Genomic DNA, 20,674 nt, shown 5'->3' on the forward strand with positions numbered 1-20,674 from the left:
GCACAGTGCACCTACGCCTTATTTCTGCGTACGCGGAAATGCATGTTCTACACAGCTTTTATTACCGAAGGTGGTTTTCATGTGTACGTACAAAGGAACAAAGTAATATTTTACTTAGCAACCATCTTCCTGGCGCAGTCCAAATTTTGAGTGGTTTACTTGTAACCGTAGTGTTTAATCACAGTATGGTTCGTTCTGTGCAGTTTTACACGTTGCATGTGCGTCTTAAAATTTTACATCTGAAAATTAGAAAATTAAAAGGCTTAAAAATTCAGATGCTTTCTAAAGATTCATAAACTGTGTCATAAAATGTTACAGGCACATTACTGTGCCTGTAAGCTTGAATTTTTGAGAAAATTCTAAATAGCTAAACTTTTTTATGTTAAATTTGAGCAAATGGCCTCGTGTGGATGTTGCCCTACAGGAGAATATTTCTAGAAATACTCATCTTAGGTAGGTCCACATTGAAGAAAAGTAACATTATTTGACACTGTAATCACAGCATCTGCTCAAGAGTGTTTGTGGTTATGTGGTAGGTGGGTTGTTTGTTTTTTTTTTAAAAAAAAAAAGAAATGCAAACTAACAAGCCTAAAATCAGAACTTAATTTTAATTTGAATTGCCTGATTTTTAGCTGCTTCTATTTTTTTTTTGTTCAAAATACTTACCTTGCGGTATTAAAGCCCCATTTCACATTACCAGAATCAAAACCTTATATTCATATGAAAAAAAAAATCTTTTGACATTTCTTACCTTAATAAAATAGAAATTTAAAGGAGTGCGATCTGTGTCCTTCAGAAACTCCACTTAGGTATTAATTACCTTAAGCAGTTAATATTAATGAATTTTCATAAAGTTCCTTCATGTAGAAGACCTTTCATGTAGAAGACCTCTCAGGTAGGAACTGATTGTATCACTTACTTTGATCCTGATCTGAGTAAAAAAAAAAAAAATAATTCAGCAAAGCAAGCAGGCTTACATAGGTGTAAAAAAAATCCAAACCCCAAAACGTTTAATGAAGCAGGACGTGAGCTTGGGAATAGCAGGAAGCCTTTCCCAGCAAGCTCAAACATAAAGCATGCAAGAACAGCCAAGGAGTGCTTCAGTCAGAAGCAGATGGCAACACCATTAGTTACTGGGAGGGTGGAGGTACTCTCCTCACAAGGATGCACAGCGAGCAAATGAAAGGCAACAGGTATGAGTAGCTTCCTGTGATGTTAGTCCCCTGCAGTCACACTATCATTTCCAAAAGCGGTCCTCAGTGAAAGAAAGGAACAGGTTTCCAGACAGAATTCGATCAGCTAATTCTTCTTCCTTGACCTTAAATATTCCCCAAAAAAATTAATATAATGGAGGAAGACTGTAAAGACAGAAATTGATTTTCATATAGATTTCCTCAGTTCAGATCACAACAATTAGAGGAAACTGATGTGCAGAAACTGCATTTGCTTGTTGCCTTCTAGGAAGCATGCAAAAATCTGGCAGGCTAGAGTAGGCAGCTTGATATGATTTTGCAGAGCTTATTAAACCCTTTGATTTTGGATAAAGCTACAGAAAGGCAAGAGTTATGGCCAACAAACCAGCAAGCAGGGTTATAAGCATATTTATGAATCAGTGTTTTTCCTAGACTCTATGAAATGTATAAGCTTTACAGTTTAGTGTTAACTATTGGGTAGAGATATACATGCAGCCCATTTCAGAGGTATCTTAAGAAGACAAGGTTTATAAAGTTTCAGAGGGGAAGTGGTGAGAAAGTTTCAAATCCATGAGAAAACAGTAGACATACAGGTAGTTGTATGCCCTTATAATAATTAGGGCTATATGGCTACTTAAAGATTTCATGTCACTGGTGAAGCAATAAAATAAATGACAACTCGATCAAACTATTTTTAACATAAAATGTAATTAAAATAGTTCAGAAATATTTGTATTTTTCATAAGAAATCTTTCAAAAAATCTTTTCCACAACTGAGGAGAATACAGGGAGCATTATAACTTAGAGAAGGCAGGCATAAAAATAAAATAATGAAATCCTATTAATAATTTTTGTTAATTATACAGAAAGAAATTTCAGAGAAATGTTTTAGTAAAACTTGAGAAGCTCAGACGAAAGTCATTAATGATGTGCAACATTTGTAATTTGTAATGACTATTGTTATTTGAGCTTTTTTCTGTAGCAGATTTCCCCTTAGCAATACCCTCATGCTTCAAGGGCTGATGATAAACACAAATAAAGTAAGCGCCTTCCTGATATCTAGAAGCCGATGCAAGGCAAACAAAGAATGGATAGTTTGCCTGTCTTTCTTTTAGGAAGGGGGCCTAGGAATAGAAAACAACAGCATCAGCATCAGCGGTCCACCACTTCCCAGCCTCTTTCTGTCTCTTTCATTAAGCCAGGCCAAAGGAGAGAAAAGTTCACACCTCACTTTCCTCACGTCTCTGGAACTGGGGGATTTCAGATCAGTAATGCACACACTTTCCATGGGTACAGCATTTTCTTAACTGCCTTTGCTCTTCCATCGTTGCTTTCTTTATACCACTCGGAAGTACAAAGCAAGCATTGGTACCAGTGTACTGAACCAAAAATAAATGTGCTGGTTTTGGTTCTAGAACATGAAAACTGCCCATATTATTTTACCACAAGCTGCTTTTCAGACCTCTTCCCCAACATCTCTCACTAAACAAAACTGCCAGGTCTGTCTCACTTTAAGGAAAAGGCACTGTTTTGCATAAAATTTAAGAATCGATGTCACAGCACCTTCTCTGTGAGAAAGTCTTCACACACTTTGAAATTGTTCTACTATTTATGCTCATGTTAATTCATTGCACTGTAAGAACATTTGTGTACAGGAAGAGAGGGCAAAATAGAAGCGTAAATACTTACACCATTATCTCAAATTATTAGGGAAAACCTGTTTGGTTTCTAATAGGATCATTTAGATAAATGCATTCACTTGCTAAGAGACCCACATCACTGCATAATTCCATGGTGTTAAGGGGAAAGCTCACCAATATTACTGGTTTCCTGAGCATCAGCACATCTGACACAACAAATAGAAGGTAGAATATTCCCCTTTCTTCACCTTTCTCTTATCTCCAACCTGGTTCTTGTTTGGGGGTCCAGATTTCAGGGTTGTGGGGGTTTTAAACAAATCTTTTATCCATTTTTAAATTTAATACCGCATTGCTCACTGTTTTTTACTCATTTGGATGATCTACCATTTCAAAAGGAATGTCAGGAGCATGATCAGTGATTGCACTGAACCTGGCTTATGCAAGATCAAGCATTTTTTTGTTGCAATATTCTGTCTTGAGGATACCTAACATAAATACAAAAAGCTATTAATAAACAATCAATTATCCATAGATCACCATTTGCGTTTCTAGAAGTCAATTATTTTGGAAATAAATTATGGAAATTTTTCTTCCCTTAAATTTTTATTGACCTTTTGTGCAGCAGAATGCTATTTTATCTATTGAAAACTGAAATGTAAGTAAATATTTGAATATGTCAATGCACTCATTTACAAGTTAGCTATATGCAACAGTGTTTACCAGAATCATAATTTTGCTTATTATTTTACATGTAATGATTTCTGTGTCAAGAATATTTATATATATACACAAAATTATGTACTTTTTTCTTATTCTGTGGCTTCACTATTGTTTGGTTAAGTATGAATGACAGAACCATCGTTCTGTCCACATCTGTAAGAAAACCAGGCATCCAAAGGGGGTTTTGTTGGTTTTTGTTTATTTATTTTTTTCTTCCCAAAAAATCCATTATTTTAGATTATATTGCCTAATAGTGGGCAGCATGTAGGCAAACCATAGGAAAAGGAACTGAGTATGGTCAGTATCTCCACTAAACAATTTTTTTTTGCCTTCTTCTTACAGATGCTGACACATCACTTTCTTGTCATCCTTATCACTCCTGTGGACCAGCATGGTGGTGGGTTGACTCTGGCTGGACACCAGTTGCCCACCAAAGCTGCTCTATTGCTCCCCTCCTCAACCAGACAAACCAGAGAGAAAACCTAACAAAAGGTTCATGGGTGAATGATAAGGACAGGGAGATCACTCAGTAAGTACCATCACAGACAAAACAGACTCAGCTTGGGGAAATTAGTTTCAATTATTAGCATACAAATCATAGTGGGATAATGGGAAATAAACCCAAAACTTAAAAACACCTTTACGCCTCCTCCCTTCTTCCCAGGTTCATCTTCACTTCCAATTTCTCTACCTCCTCCAAGGGGTCACAGCCTCCCTCGGGCACCCCCTGCCCCGGCGTGGGGCCCTCCCTGGGTTGCGGGGGGGTGTCTGCTCCCCCGGGGGCTCCGTGGGCTGGGGGCACAGCCTGCCGCACCGGGGGCTGCACCTCGGGCTGCCGGGGGGTCTCTGCTCCGGCGCCTGGAGCCCCCCGGCCTCCTCCTGCCCTGGGTGCCGCCAGGGCTGCTGCTCTCACACAGTCTCACCCCTCTCTCCAGCTGCGATTTATTGCGCAGGTTTTTCCCCCCTTCTGAAATACGTTACCCCCAGGCGCTGCCACCGTCGCTAACGGGCTCGGCCTTGGCCAGCGGCGGATCCGTCTTGGAGCCGGCTGGCATCGGCTCCATTGCCATGGGGGAAGCTGCCAGCAGCTCCTCACACAAGCCACCCCATAGCCCCTGCTACCGAAACCTTGCCACGCAAACCCAATACAATAACCATACTTTTTTCCATACTGGAAACATGTCATAGGGGTAAAAAAAAGCAGTTTTGAAGCGCACTTTGGGCAGAGCATGTTGTACAAGAAAGCACTTTTTCCTATCCCCCTGTACTCCTTAGCAATGCACAGAAAATTCTGTTCATGCGAGAGTAGTAAACTGAAATCTGCCATACAAAGGAGGTTGTCTCATGAATTAAGTTGGATCAAAACATCCATATCACACTCCAATACAGAAATGACAGCTACCAGGTTCACAAAATCAGCTTTTTGTGCCATTGACTCCCTGCCTGCCTTTTCCTAAGCCGTGCTACGTTCCATCTGCCAATGTGGAGCCCATGACTCCTGGAGACTGGAAAATGTCGGAGGAGTGCAGAAAGACTGAACAGGGCATGGGAAAGAGACAGTGTGCAAAGACACGGAATCAGTTCTACTTCTAAAAATTAACTGGAAAAGAAAATTAGCCAGATACCTTGCATATTTTAGTTTAGAAAAAAAAAAAAAAAAGAAAAGAAAAAACCCCTTTCAGAATAAGTTTAGCACTTTTTTATATTAATGAAACCTAAACACTGAGGAGAGAGCTATTGCCGAACCTAATATAGAGAAGGAAACAGCCAGTTGTTTCAGTTTGGTATTGTTGGCTCATTATCACTTATAATGAGTCAGTTTTACCTCCTGCTCCAAACCCCTGGCTGCTGTAGCCCAGCTTCACAGAAGCCTTGGCTTCATCAGAGCACTGGTGCACCCACAGCATCCTGCACCCGTTGCTGGAGGCTTCCAACAGGCATAGGCATACCCGCAGCATCCTCTCCAGCCGACAGAGGCTACTGCTGTAACCTACGCAGGTTTGAATACCAGTTCCTACTGATGACACCTCATTTCAGTGCAGGCGTCAATCTGATTAAGGGAGAGGAGGATAGATTTTTTATGAACAACACCTCTTCTGTTGCTTGCTTGCTTGTTGAAATCAGTGAGTGAAGTACTGGGGGCTGCCGAGAAGAGATTACAGTTATCATAGGTGAACAAGAAGAGGGCTGCAAGGAAAAGATACCAGAAAAGACTACAGGGGTCAAGGCCATAAAGGAGGCTTGCTTTTGCTATCATCATGTCTCCCTGTGTGCTTTCAAGACAGCTCAGGCTTTTCTGTTTAGAGGCACGTTGGTTGTAGGAGTAAGGGGAGCAGAGAGAGTTGGGAGTAAGAAGGTTTTCTTGATTGCTTTCTGCTAATTAGTATCAATATGTTCTTGTTTCAGATGCCTCAGGGATAACAGAGCTTTAGGAAATGGGTGGATTTCAGTTGCCTGTTTGCTTTAACAGCTACAATTGAGAATTTCTTTTTCTGAAAGGGGGGAAAAAAAGGTGCTAAATGTGCCTTGGGAGAGGTGATGGAAAATATTATGACATTAGTCAAGATGATTGCAAACACGGTAAGGCTGAAATGTGTTCAGCTGACCTAACTAAGCATGAATAATACATCACTTCATTTAACTACAATATTACTGGTCAAATTCCAAACATAGCAAGGTGATTTCAATAGCCAAGTTGTTGTAGTATCGAATACTAACAGTTTAGATGTTACAAGAAAAATACGCTAAAATATTAAGTTTCCAAAGAAACAGTACTAAGCATTGTGTTTCAAAGCAGTCTTCCTTATAATGGCAAGCACCTTTCCTTCTCTAATAAAAAGTTGTCAGAGACTGCAGTTTTTTAATATCACAAGAAGAGCAGTTTCCTCCAAAGTACAAACATCTGAGGAGATTAAAGGCAACAAATTCTATGTGAAGGAGCAGGGGGATGTTCATTTTACCAACAGATTACAATTAGAAAGTGATCACACCATTGATTATATTGACTTCTACTATTGAAACTGTCCTTGTAAAGATATTTTACTATTTAGAAATTATCTTGAATAGGAAATCTAATAGAAATAAAGAAAGTTCATCAACTACCGAGAAATTGACTGTAGGCTGCAATATTTTCAAGCCAAATTACAATTGTAGGGCTGTACCTCCTTGTGTTCTCCCTCCCCAGACGTAAAGGGAGAGCTAGGAAAGAATTATGCTGGAAAGGATTGGTGGATCTTGCACTAAAGGTTGGAGAGGCTGAGTAGGCTTTTGTTTTGTATACGTATCAGAATCCTGGGCAAAGGCAAACAAATACAGCTATGAAATGCCTCATTTGGAAATCTACTGTTTGTGCATATAAGTTCTGGGTTTTTTTCACCAAAAGTGAATGTGGCTCTTTTTTTCAGTGTGAAGAACACAGAACGGCCATTATTTTCCCAATAGGTGCTAACTGCCTTCAGTAGATGCACAGTTCCGTACTTTTGCCCAATAGTATGAATCTAGTATGTAGTCAGATGAGACTACATTAGGAGAATTCAGGCTGTATGAGAGCATCGTAAGTTAACAAAACATTAAGAACACTTACTCCCAAAACTTGGATTCTGAGCTGTAACTCAGAAATGGCTTCTATATGCCTATGCCAAATACTTCACATCTAAGTCACATGTTAAAACACTTCTGCATGAAAATAGTCAGTTGAGCAAACATGTCTTAAAAGGTGTTGCCAAATAGAAGCCCAAGTTATTATATACCGACAATAAACGGGAAAAAGATCTTTTGTTTTCATTGTAAAAAGAGTTAATGGATTCATATGAACACATTTAAATGCAAATCTACATTTATTAATGTAATGGTGTTTTTGACATTATGTTGTACACCTCTCTTTTTTAAGGTAATTTCTGCAGTGAAGTATAACAGCCCAAATTTGTAAGAAAAAAAAGCAAAACCTTGGGATTTTTAAATCCTTGGTGTGAAGAATTTGTTTTAGAGTCCTGGACAAAAGCAAACAAATACTGCTATGGAATATATCCTCTAGAAACCTATTGTTCCTGCATGTGTTCTGTTTTTTCACCAGAAGTGTATGTGGCTTTTTAGCCTGTGTGAAGAATGCAGAGCAGCCATGTTTTCATAATAGATGCTAATTGCCTTGAACAGATATGCAGTTCCCTCCTTTTGCCCAGTGGTATGAATTCAGGATAACAGGCCTATTCTTCCCATTCTCTATATATAGACTTCACAGACTGCAGTCAAGACAGCTATTCTACTGAGTACGAGCAACTTACGTGCATATATGCTTATGGGAACTGTCCCAGTAAAAAGCAACATAGACATTTATGTCGTGTGGTGCCTGAAAGTCATTCTTTACCATTTTTTTCAGGTGCTTTTTTTTCCTTGGTGATTTTCTTAGTTGTCATTTTTTCTTCCTCAGTAATTTCTATACTGTCTTTTCCAGTGCATGATCCTTTATATATATCGATCTATAGATATAGATATACAGATATATAGGTAAAGCTGAGAAAAACTGAGAAAAGTCATAAGGTAAAATTTTGATGTGGTTGGTATGAATGGCAACATTTCCATTGACTGTCCAAAAGCCATGACCTACCTGACGGGGTGTTGCAGAAACAAGTAGTGGCAGAGTACCTCGTGTATTTATGCTGTGCTGACAAAAGTAAGTTTAAAAAGACCCAGAGGAAAGGTTCCTTTCAGGTGGTTCTTTCGTATTTAAAACCTTAAAATATTTTCCTCTTGCAAAACCGACATGTTTACCTAGTTAATATGACACTCAGTGCTTCACTGTGGTCTTTTTTTCTACATTCCTGCCTTTCCAGCTACATACGCATGTGCACATGCTCTCACGAGTACCACGTCAAATGGTACAGCAACTGGCTGAAAGGCTCTGCTAGGAAGGTTTTGTTACTAAACAGCTGCTCTCCTCCTTTAGCGTTATTCATGAGCCTGCCAACTCCTTCCTCTTCTGACAGTGAGTCTGTTGTGCACATGGAAGAGGTGTGGCACTCCTCTCTATCTTTGAGCGCATGAATAAGAGAAAATATGGTGTTTGTTAAACAGTAGCTATCATTATACCATTTTGTTATCTTATAATCTAATCCTTCTTTACAAAGTTTCATCTTAACAAGACTGAAAGGAAAACAGAAAATAATCTTGTTAAGTGACAGATGTATTTATGAACTATAAACCTTATTACATCAAACAACTAATATGGCACCAAATTAGTTTTGCAATTAGGGGAATTTTTCTTTTTAGTAAAACAGAAAATTAAACACATTTCAGTCATTTTGGGTATTCTGAGGTAAATCAAGCATTTGAGCTGTATTCACAAGTTCCATATAGATTTGTCTATGTAAATCATTTAAATTAGAGAAGCTACAATGATGCTATCACGTTAAAAAAGCAAAATTGTTTTTTTTTAAATCAGTAACTCTTCAACATTCGTGTGTCTGAAATATTGGACACTATAGCTATAAGCAAAAATAAGTACATTCCTCAGATTCCTGTTCACAAATGTCATCTCTGCTTCTAGGAAGCTCCTTGGACTTCTTTTGTGCCTGGCAATCAAGTCAGATTTTTTAACAAAAAGAGTAAAATTACACAGGAAGTCGTTTCATGATCAAAAATTTAATAAATATTATTTACTCATGAAAATATATGGAAGGAATTTCAAAACTGCTAAATGTAATTTAATACAGTCCAGAAGTGAAGTAATTAATATTTTATAGAAACGTCTGTATTTTGAGACACATTAATCACACAGATTGCATTTGGAAAACTGACTAGTTGATTTTGCTCTTTGCTTTAAAAAAGAACATGTATTTTCACTTTTCTGAAAGTGTTATTTTAGCTTTGTCTGAAAACTAAAAGTAACAGTTCATTTCTATTTCCAGTTAAATGCATTACCTGGAGTACTTAAAGAGTTGATGGATAGCTAATGGTTTCCTTGTTTTAGAGGCTTGCCGGCTGCGGAGCAGGTCATTTTTGCTGAGAAACACCCCACAGGAATCCATCCATCCATGTCCTTAGTCTTCACCGGGTTCAACTAAGTCTCCTGTTTAGTCAGTGGGATGTTTGCCAGTAATTCCACTAAGATCCAAATTTCTCCCGTCATGCATCTATACGATTCATTAATATAATAAGATGCAAGCAGTGAGTGGCAAATAATCCTCAGCAGAGCTGAGCCAAACCTACATCAATAATACAGATATAGGAAGAACTCTTGCCCAGATACTTACCTGGTTTCCCCACCTTACACTGGGAGATGCTACCCATTGTGGCCAAAGAATAAAAAAAATCAATTCTTGTCTCAGCTGTCAAAAAACCCTGTCTCACTCAGGAGAGGTAACCAGATTCTCTGGCATTTGCCACACCTTTATATGTCACATGAATTGCTGACATCTGTGTCAGGCTTTTAAAATTTATTTCAAGACTGCTCTGCAGGAGTTAAAATTGTTGGTCACAGTACGGAAGCATGTACTAGTTTTGCCATTAAATTGCTATGTGGAGTCAACAAATTGCTTAGGGCCAAATCTAAAAAATGCTGATAGATACACAAAACAGGACACAAACATATTCAGAAAAGCCCTACCAACCTCCAGTCAGATCACTCTGTGTTGTATTGTGCAGGGCATTCCCCTAGGAGTAAGGAACCCTGGGCTCTGGTTCCAGTGCTGTAAATTATTTTGGTTCTTTTACTTTTCTTGAGCAATTGTCTAATGTAGGATGGATAGGAAGACCACTGTTTCAGCATCCTCCCTTACAGCTGGTGTCCTAACCATGGTGTCAGGCTCTTCTTTACACTCTTAGTAGTCATGTGTTTCCTTCCTTTCCGCCTGGTGACACAGCTCCAATAGAAAACTCCAATGGCAACACTTGCCTTTTGTCTATAGTTTGGATCTTTCACAGAAATAAAAGATAGAAGGTTGAATACTCCCCATCTGAAGAGAAAAGGCAAAGACGATATTGGACAGATACATCTCTGTTTCCGTAGATGACTTTCCACCATGCTCAGCTCTTTGACCTAAGGGGTTTAATTGCATAACCTCTAAGGTGGCTTCCCTGACTTCCTTTGGGCATCACTCTCCATTCACCAAATGGTGCTTTGCATAGCTATTCTGCACGAATTGCTAAGGGGAGCCTGAGCATCCAGTCTGGTTTTGGATCCCATTCTTAGCACCAGGGGCCTTAAACTTACAAGCACATAATTTCTAGGTGCTTTTGCCTTTTACTGTAACTAATTCTTAATTTTTACAGCTCAGATTTTCAGCTCAGGTCCGCAAACAAATTGCAATGTCATCTCTCAGATTATTGTTAGGCTTCATTAATTTCATATCTGTAAAACCCCTAGAAACCATCAGAAAAATGCAGAGTAGTACTCTTGCTACCATTACTTTTTTTTTAAGATAATAGGTCTGAACATCCCTGTATGTGTTAACTTTCTACATGCTGGTAATTCTTTTGAGCTAAGCTTGACATGTGAAATTTGCAAAGTTAAGCATGTATTTCAGTGATTACAGGGTCACCGTGTCTCCCCATGTAATGAATAAGAGAAAATGACATTAGAAGAAATAACATCCATCATTATTTTTACATGTTTTTATGTTTCTGGTATCCACTTAAATTCCAGGTAGGCACTTAATGACTAGATAGGCAGATAAAGTGGCTTTACTAAGATATGCCATATATAGCAGAATTATTATAGTTTCCATTCATAGATTAAGTCTATAGTAAACAATGGATGGAGACCCCCTCAAATACAAAAAGTTATGTTTTGAGGTTCCATTCTCTAAAAGGAAGATGCCTACCTTATCTGATTAATTTCGTTTTGTTAGCTGTAAACTATAGCTTGTGTTGTGAATTTCTTTACCAATCCTCACTGGACAATCTGAACAAAGAAAAGCTAGTAATAAAGGTGCTTTAAAATAATTGGCAAAAATTTGCAAATAATTTGCAAAAAAATGGAGGACAGACTTTTCAGCAGAGCCTGTTGTGACAGGACAAGGGGTAATGCTTTTAAACTAAAAGAGAGTAGATTCAGACTAGATAGAAGGAAGAAATTTTTTATGATGAGGGTGTTGAAACACTGGAACAGGTTGCCCAGAGGTGGTGGATGGAAACACTCAAGGTCGGGTTGGACGGCGGCTCTGAGCAACCTGATCTAGTGGAAGTTGTCCCTGCTCATTGTAGGGGGAGTTTAACTAGCTGACCTTTAAAGGTGCTTTCCAACCCAAACTATCCTATGATTCTATAAATTTATAAATGCATGTGTTTGTGAGATAATAGGAAAATTGATTCCTTTACATATAGGTTTACCATCGTTTAGCTTTCTTTTTGGTTTGGGATTTTTTTTTTTTCTTCACTGAGTGGTTACTATATTCCCTTTCATTTGCTCTTATAGTTGGTGAGAACACTCTGAGAACAAATTGCTCTACTGCAGTTTTCATAAATCTTAGAAAAATCATGTGCTTAATATAACATTCATAATTCTGAGTAAATCAATAAGAAAATCACTACCAATTGTTTTCATTTCCAAAGTTACAAGATTCAACAGTAACTTGAAAAGTTAAGTCAGTAATATTCTAGTTTATCTATCATTTAAATAAATGTAATCTGTCAAATGAACGCTGTGTGCTTTCCTGTGTCAGGTAAGATTTCTCCTTGGTTCAAAAATACCTTAGTCATCTTCTTTATTCTTTTAAAAGTGCATTTTAAATAAATTTTCCAGAAGTATGTAAATCTGTGGGGTTTTGAAGCATGACGATCTTAGGGCATTTCAATAATGCATATACTATTTTTGTAGCCTTTTACAGTTTTAATATAAATGTCAGTATTTTTATTTGGTTCAGACTATCTGTTTATTTTTATGCTATAATCTAATTGAGCATTTTCATTCCATTTCCTCTCATTCAGATTCCTGAACTGTTCTCACTACGGATACAGTGCTACCTTGATATGGATACTCAATTTTCAGTTTATTTCTTTGAAACATAAACTCTTTAACTCCTCTTCAACTCTCTTCCCTGTTTTCTAATTAAGGTGCTCCACTTCCTGAGGCTGAAGAATTAGGTCCAGACTTGGTATTAAAAGGGGCAAACACAGGTCTAGATGCAGTCTGCCTGGGAAGTGCTGCAAAAACTCACTAGCGCTTCCCCAGCACTCAAAACGGTGCATAATTCTGATGAGAAAGCCATTCTGATAATGCGGCACAAGTAACATTGAAAATCACTCAGAGCAAAGCATTCATTTATAGGAATATTTCCTACTGCTGAAATTGTAAACACGGGGATTTTAAAATTTTAAAATTCAGCTGTTCAAAATCTCTTGCTTCTCCTCACAACTAGAGATTTTTGAGTTGATGTCACTTTCAATATGCTTTGAAAATGGTAAGTTGTTTTTTTTTTTATATGGAACCTTTTAAAAAGAAATTGATGGACCAGGTAACAGGAATATAATCCTGAAGAACTACTCAACCCTAAAGATTTCCTCGGTCCCTTCACATACATTGAGGGTCCTGTGGCTGCTTGCTGCTCTTGTCCTTTCCTATGTTGGCAGAGTCAGCAGAAAGCACAGAAGTGGTACCAGAGAAAGTCAGCACAAAGTGATGTAATGTGAAGGAACCTGCTTCTGCTGTAAATTAAACTCTCATTTTCCCAAAAATGAAAACAGAAGTTTCACTGGTCATAACATAGACCAAAAGCCTCTGACTGTCAAACCCAGGGTTTAGGACCAGGACTATTAACACATTCCTGGATAGATCCATATATTACAAGGGAGTAATGAGTAATGACTTAATGCTACATTTTAACAGTGCCATCAGCTTACAACTGAGCACATGAGACCATTGCTATTATAACATTTAGCCAATTTTGGCTAAATTCTCTTTTCATGTTAAAAGATCAGACAATACTGTGCATGAGTAAAGTGAAGCTATGTTCCAAAGTTCTCCAAACAAATTTTTAAGACTTTTTCCCACAAGTATGTCTTCTAAAATGCTAATAAAATCAGTTTTTTAATGGGATTGCTTAAGACTTTCAAGGCCCTATGCTGAACAAAGAAAGCCTACTTTTTTAAAGAATTAACAGATCATGAAAGGAATTTCTATTCTTGTTTTCTAATCACTTTCAAAAATTACACAAGCCTGTAAAACCACATTCTGATCCCATCACCTCTAGCAGTTTTTACCCAGTATTTGACATTGACATAGTTTTCACAACTTTATTTTCAAAAATAGAAATAGTGAATGTCTCAAAAAAGAAATAAAAAAACCTGGCTCAAGCATAACCTGCCGAAGACAGCAGCATAGAAGTACACTAACAGAAAAGAGCAAAACACTTAACTAAAATCTTATTTGAACTCAAAGTAGGACAACGTCCTTTTATATGTCAAAAAAAAATAATGGTTAGCCTAGCAAATTACTGTCTCCTCCTGGTAATCAGCAAAGTGAATAGTAAGAAATATTTTTTACTGTCTCCAGATTCCTAGAAGATTGTGCATATTCCCTTCACATGATAACTTTTCAGCCATGATGTAGAAAAGTGACCTTTTTTGCTCCTACTTACAGTTTTCACCCAGGAACTCTTTAAACCTCTCAGCAGTACAACATGCTCAATTGCTGCTTTTGAGAGCACTTCACCAGGGATGCAGGCAACTGTGTATTTTTAAGTTCAAACAATTTTTTCTTGCAGCCCCCACAGCCTGACAGCAGGGCTCTGTCCATGACCTACCGTCACAGCAGTTATTTGTCAGGTTGAATTCTTTGGTCTACTAAAGCCTGGATTAAAGGGGATCTAAAGGTGTACAAACGACTATGCTAAGGAGGCTCTCTGGCCTTGTTCCAGGCACCCCCTGGATGGCAGCAGCCAATGGCTTCCCCTTCTTCCAGAAGCTACCTGAGGTCAAAGCAAGCCCCAACACAAACTAGAATTCTTGCATAAAACCAGAAAAAACTACAGCTCTTGCAACCAACCACTGACTGTGGAGTGAATGACACTCCTGGTTTACTCTTCCATCCCAAACTAATCTTGACAAGCCCCTGTGGCAGGGACAGCAAGGAGAGACACAAAGTGGCCTCTGGGGCATCTCAGGGTTCCTTCATGCCAAAGGTACCCTGAACAGCATGCTTAGAAATGCATTGGAGTTACCTGATGTCATTTTAACATGCACTGAGGATCTGCTAGGAAGATGTGGAGATTGCATCCAAAAGGTCAACAGACCTAAATCATTCTTTTTTTCAGTTGGCATTTGCTTACCTGTCAAGAGGTGACTCAAAAAGGAGCAAGGTTCATGGCAGATAACACCTGAATACAAGTTCCATGGCAATGGATTAAGGTGATCTTTGTACAGGCAGGGGGTTACCCTCAGTTATCCGCTCTAGCTGGCCCTGCTTTGAGCAGGCCATTGCTCCACACAGGGTCTGGAGATCCCTTCCAAACTACACGATTCTTTAATTTTACCAATATTGTAGTACTTCTGAACTCATGTTTGGTGACCAAAGTACTAGAACATCTACATACCTTTCAGAATTTGCATTTTAAATCAGAAAGAGTTTGGAAAAGAGTTGCAAGCTTGTGCAGAAGTTTGCGAAGCCTGTCTCACTCTGTACTTTTTACTTCTCCAGCGTACATCAGAAACAGAGTAAGAGTGGACTTGTTTATGCTCTCTGCGTATTTTGCGCTGGAAAAGATTTGGATAGTAAAAGACTAGTCCTTAGTCTAGTAGTCAAGAGAATAATGATTATAGGTTACTAAGTTTTTATTTCAGTAATCAATTCATTGATGTGAAGTAGTATTTCAGAAGAACCAAGAAAATTACAAATTTCAGTACAAGTTGGCAAATGTATCTGAAAAGGAAGAAAGATCAACAGGAATGTGGAGAGGAAAGTTTTAAGATATAAGAATATTTTGTTTCAATATTTGCTAAATGTCTTTCAGAATTGCTTCAATTTGTTCATTAAGGCATTTTTTAAATGAAGGTTTAAACCTTTTCTGTAGCGCTTCTAATAAGAAATTGAAATACGTTTTTAAAGAAGAAAGCTTAAAAGAGCTTATTTAACCAGTTGAAGAAATAAATTAATTTTCTTTATAGAAAAGGCATTATGACTTAACCACAAATATTCTTCGATTTTTGGTCTCTTTGAAAATAAAAAGCCAATCTATATTATCCTAACATGAGCTTCCACCCATATTTTATGCAGACTTGTTGGCACATTCATGGGGTTCAGGATGGATTACTATCCTGTATCTATTGAAAGAAAAACTCCACCATTTGCCCAGCTTAAGAAAGAGATACAGTGGATGAAAATGATCTAATTAGGAAGAAAACCAAAGTGCAGATATTTAAATATAACAATGTTTAATCTTTAGAGTAGCTTACCAAAGCATGTGGAGTCTTCTATGCAAACAAGATTTTATTGTTCTTTAAAATATGCTCTAATTCAGTTAAACTTATGGCCCATACTATGAGGGAGCTGAGACCAAATAATACTGTTCTCTGGTCTTAAAAAATCAGTGAGTCTGGCCAATAAAATCCATCATCAAAGGATTCTCAGCAATCAGCCACAAGTGCTGAATCACTTGTTGTAAGAGACTAGAGCAAGTGCTTCTCTGTTATTTTTACATCCAAACCTGACCCTGTCAGAATCAACTCTCAAGCTTTCATTTCCAGAAAAGTGTGAAAATAGAACACACTGGAGATAGGAAATCACCTAGAAGAATGAAAATGTTCATTTTGTGACTAAGCATTAAATTAGTAGCAATAAATATTTACAACAGACTAGTCCTGCAAAGACTTGATGCTCCATGCCCACTGGGGACTTTGGTTCATAGCAGAGTTAAGGAATTTCACACTCTACCTTAATTTGTTCGTGCAAAAATGACTAACATTACCATTGCACCGCAGGACTTCATTGTATTTTACTGCAGATATTTATATTCATTTAGCTCTGTTCATTATTGTGGCAGTGTAATGTATACTTTTGAACATATTAATAACAGCTATAATGGGACATAAAGGAAACAGAATATGTTCCTGTAATAATATATTGAAAGTTCAATTTCAATTTAATATGCTCTAAAATCAGGCAAATTATAGATACAAAGCATTTAATTAAACTGATTACTCTGGCTGTGCCCATTCTACCTCTGTTAACAGCACACAGATGCATACACCATTTGCCAGACCCAGCCCAGTGCCCTGGCCTTGGCAAAGCCCATCAGGATGTCCATCCCATGCTTTGGAAGAAGCACCATGAACCATCCCATGGGTCTTTGCAGTCTACAACCAGAAGCTTTTATGTTATACGAAGTTCACAAAACTCCCCTGACTCTCCTGTGTTCACCCTAGGGTGCTCTAAAAAATCAAGATCTCATTTTTTGCTGTTCTTCAGGCTCCATCCTGAAACTGAGGGGCAGCCAGCCCACTTTAGGGCCACCTTCCATCTCCATCAGATGGCTGGGCAAACTAGGGGGGATCTAGCATGCCTCACCTGACCCGTATCCATGCACAGGAGAGCGTGCCTGCCTTTGTCTGTAGACCAGGCTTCAGGTATAGTCCAAAACAGTCTCACATTTGTAGAATGCCAGGCACAGACAAGAGAAGCTAGTGCCAACCACACAGCACTCCAGACCTGCCATGACCAGAAGCTTTTGCTAGCTGTTGCAGTGCCTAGACAAGGATGAAGCATACGTATGCACAATGTGAATCTAGTGTAAACATTCCTCTCTGCAGAAAAATTGAGGAACCTGCTTCCACGTCTTACCATTTTAAATGTACACCTACAGCCCACTTAACAAGCCAATACAGGATGCCTGCAAATGACGCTTTTGTGTTTTCTCACTTTTAAGTGGCTCAGGTGCCATGACCAGTTATACTAACCAAGTTCACCTTCTCTTGTCCAGGTATTCTGCCTTTTCTCAGCACACATAGGGTGGCACTCCCTTCCTGACAGCAAAGAGAGATATTCGTGATGTCAAGTCACCTACCTGTCCTGCAGATGGTGCAGTCCTTGGGCTATGGATCGTATAGCCCTAACTAGTTTGTCAGGGTCCACATAGGGAGTTACCAACAACACTCCCTTTCCAAATGTCCTTATTCTCAAAGGATACACATTTGTGAGCTGTACTAATGGAGTGCTTCACCAAGGACCTGGCAGCATGGGGAGCCAGAAAGTGAGTGGGTGGGACATGGCCCTTATCAAGCCTGGCACATAACCTGGCTGTTGTCCCTGCACCTGAGATCACTTCCACAGAAAGAAAGCAGCAGTCTCCAACTTGACCTAATGTCCCAGTGGGTTGCCAGGAACCCCCTTTCTCCTTCCTAGAGTTATTTGATATTGTGCAGAGCCATACTCTGTTTTACTAGTGAGCTAGCAACGAGGAGGTGAAGCAAGCAGAATGCAACCAGAACCATGGGTATGTAGAAAACCCCCGGGCGGGGGGATGCTAAGTTGTGCTTTGACAAGCCCATGGCTCAAGCCAAGACCAGAAGAAGAGGGAGGTGCCCAAGAGGATGTCTAGCTAGGGCTGGGAGAGCCTGATGACAACCAGATCATGCCATGTAATCAGAACAAAGTCCTGCCAGGTAATTGTTTACCAATCTGAATGGTGTGTTTGCATTCAGCAGTTGCATGCAACTACTTGAATATGCTGCCATGGCAGCTCTTCCAGGATGGTATAGAATGGGGAACAAGGATTGTGTGTGCAAGTCACCTGCAGATATCTGGGAAGGTCTGTGTCCCTTGGGAAAGAAATGCCTTCCAGCGCTGCAGTCAAGCATAGCAGTAACCCAGTCATGGCACAGCCTGCTACCAGGTGGAGCTTCCAGCCAACCTGCTACACATACCTTGGCCTCTCCCCAGCACAGAGTATGGCTCCATCCATAAGCAGTCCAGAATTCCCCTTTGTCCACAAGAAAAGGAGAGCAGATGGATAGGGAAGGGGTGAGTTGTTTGTGAAAGGCTCCGTTTCTCCTCAAGAGTGCTATGTCCTGCCTTTGCCTTTGTCTGGCTAGAACTTGCCCGTCATTATCAGATGACCCAAATCTAAGCAGAGCAGTTTACCATCACCTACACAACCCCTGCTCCCCACTGCCAAAACATTAAACATACTCACCACAGCTCAGCTCCTCTCCAGATGTTTAGCTGGTCCACATCTCCTGGTTTCAGCTCCTTATGAAGAGAAAATGAGAAGAAAGCAGCTGCAGATGGGTCTCCTGGATTCTGGAGATCTGTCTGTCTGCAACGGTTGGTGTTGCAGATGTGGATACTTGTTTGAACTCCAAGTGTAACTCTTCCCTGCTTTGTGAACAGCCAGCCTAGGGCAGCTCTGTCATGCTCCTGTCAGGCATCCTCCTTGCCAGAGCAGAGATGAATCCTCATCTCTGTTTGTACCAAGAAGTGTCTGAGTCTCTTCTGAGCTCAGGTTGCTCCTTTGTGTATTGCTGCTGTGCCGAATAGGTGGGATCAAATGGCTTTTTACAACGTGTACCTGGGGATGGTGAATGTATGCAAAGTGTGAGGACATGGTGGGATTTAAGGAGCTATCAAGACCTGGAAGACTTGCAAGTGAGCTGCACCCACTGTTACGTTGCCCTGTTTGTGGGAAGCACTGGGATGCAACAGTGTGTGCCATGCAGCACCTCTACCAAGCACAGGCTGCCCTAGAAAGGGAGCCCCGGGTGCACTCCAGCACACCTTGGCACCTATGCAATGAAGATTATCGGTGGACTCGCAAACAAAATCCACAATCTTAGTTTGGCAGAACAGTTGAACTGTGAAAAAAATGCTGCTAAAAACACAGCACACTGTCACTGTAAAAAAGGAGTCTGAGGACAAACTTTAGGTCAGACTTGTCTGTCTCTTGCCATGTGCCTGCTGACAGCAGTTCAAACCATGCTTTAGTTTTCTGGGTATAAGCTGGGAAGTAGGAAGTGAGCAGGCCTGGCGCTGGGAAAGGACAGCTTATTCTGCTTTTCCCTTCTTGTTCCTCACCACGCAAATCATTTATATTTGCCAGAAAGAACTGACAAAGGGAATGAAATGTTAGGAAGAAATGAAATAACACAGGAACTTATAGCAGAATGCTATTCAGTCACAGGCAGAGCTAGAAAGACCTTCAGAAAAGTGTATTGTGTTTGAAGAGAGCCATGCTAACTCCTTGTTTATATGATAGGCACAGCTGCAGCAGAGCTCCAGATGAAAACAAACTTCTAGGCTATGCTGATGTTAATACACAAGCTATCAAAAAACCACACCACCAAGAAAATCATGATATTATGTGAAACTAATCCATATAAATCTTTCATATGGTATATATCCTCCTTGGGAAGAGTACAAAGGATATGTGGTATGTCTAATGTATTGCTGAATTGAATATTCTTTTATACTTATTTACAAGCAGACAAGTACAGCATACTGAATTTATAAACTGAATTTTACTTTTCAGTCTTCTGAGTTCAGAATATGTTTGTAAGATAATTTCACTGTAAAGATGCTGAAAACAAACTTGTAATTTGTCTTGCAAAGATGGCTTTGGAATTAAGAAAAATATGGAATCCACGCAGCATGGGGCCTAAACAGGGAGAATCAGAGATCTGTGTCAGTCGCAGGGCCGTGATCTCGCTGCAGTTGCAGAGACATGGTGGGATAGCTTGCATGACTGGAACGCTGTCAGGGATGGCTGTGTAGTTTTCAGGAAAGACAGGCCAGCAAGGAGACGTGGTGGCGTTGCTCTTTATGTGAAGGAGCAACTGGAACATATTGAGCTCTGCCTCGGGGTGGATGAAGAACAAGTCAAGAGTTTATGGGTAAAGACTAAGAGTCAGGCCAACATGGGTGGCACCGCTGTGGGTGTTTACCACAGGCCACCTGACCAGGAAGGGAAGTTGGTGAGGCCTTCTACAGACAGCCGGGGGTAGCCTCACCATCACAGGCCCTGGCTCTCGTGGGGGACTTCCACCACCCTGATATCTGCTGGGAAGACAACAGAGCCAGGCACACACAGTCCAGGAGGTTCCTGCACAGCACTGACACTTTTTGACACAGGTGGTGGAGGAGCCGACAAGGTGAGGTGTGCTCCTGGACCTTGTACTCACAGATGAAGAAGGACTGGATGG

The 20,674-nt window shown here is 39.7% G+C and overlaps 1 long non-coding RNA gene across 1 annotated transcript; it reads right to left on the reverse strand.

Moving 5' to 3' along the window:
* Positions 1-79: 79 nt before the first annotated feature.
* Positions 80-20,543, reverse strand: LOC114013073 (uncharacterized). The gene is made up of 3 exons (XR_008747381.1): positions 18,673-20,543; positions 9,470-9,681; positions 80-931 (listed from the first exon to the last, which is right to left on the reverse strand). It is a non-coding gene; the product is annotated as an uncharacterized LOC114013073 (long non-coding RNA).
* Between the last annotated feature and the right edge of the window lie 131 nt (positions 20,544-20,674).

Source organism: Falco peregrinus, chromosome 1 (genome assembly GCF_023634155.1).
Source record: "Falco peregrinus isolate bFalPer1 chromosome 1, bFalPer1.pri, whole genome shotgun sequence".
NCBI classification, from domain to species: domain Eukaryota; kingdom Metazoa; phylum Chordata; class Aves; order Falconiformes; family Falconidae; genus Falco; species Falco peregrinus.